Below are 865 nucleotides of genomic sequence, written 5' to 3' on the forward strand. Positions count from 1 at the left end.
TGATACCTTGGTTCTCAAAAACTGAGGGAAATACTTACGTTGCTTTGTTGCATCATCCCTTCCTCTTCGGGGAAAACCAATGCAGTGCTAAAAGAGGTAGCAAGATGCCGCCTCTACCCAGCAACAATCCGAGGGTCGTCCACTGATTAGCCTGACGACACTTGGGTGGTGGTTAGGGAAGGTATGGTGGGCTCACTACCGCCACCCGCCAAGAACCAAAGGAGGAGACCGGACAAGAAAGTCCCTAAAGGCGCCAGATCTGCTTCAAGCAACCAACCGCCTCTGAAGCCTCGGGAGGTAGACAAAATACCTGTCGAAGGTGGGGGCGTTTCCATGTCGCTGGCCACCCGATCCTACCTTCAAAAGCGCTAGAGCACATACTGAACAATGATCTAAGGAGACTTCATGAAGATGTGCTGGCCAGAGAGAAAAGCCTTCTCATCTCGGAAAAACCAGGATACCCACTTTATGCAGCTTAGGTGCCGGGCGAGAAGTTGTACATCGAGAGATGACCCGCGGATAAGTTCATCCTGCGATTTGACTACATCTACGACATGTTCCACATGACCAAGCTGGATTTCCAGTTCATCCGCATGTATGCGCTATATCTCAACTACATCATCAGGCGTGAGAACATAAAATATATCCGCCTCACGGACCCGTACTATATGCACGAAAGCTCCTTGGCAGTCCGCAAAGAGCACCGTGACTATGTGAGCAAGTACATCGGCGAGTTCATGATCGCTAATAAGGACAAGGAAACAATTATCCTGCCTTATCATCCTGCGTAAGTCATCCACGGATATCCTTTCGTAAGTTTTAATCATTCCTTTGCAAGCATGGAGGCTAATTTGAGGTGTACTTA

This window comes from Triticum dicoccoides, chromosome 7A, assembly GCF_002162155.2.
Source record: "Triticum dicoccoides isolate Atlit2015 ecotype Zavitan chromosome 7A, WEW_v2.0, whole genome shotgun sequence".
Lineage (NCBI taxonomy): Eukaryota > Viridiplantae > Streptophyta > Magnoliopsida > Poales > Poaceae > Triticum > Triticum dicoccoides.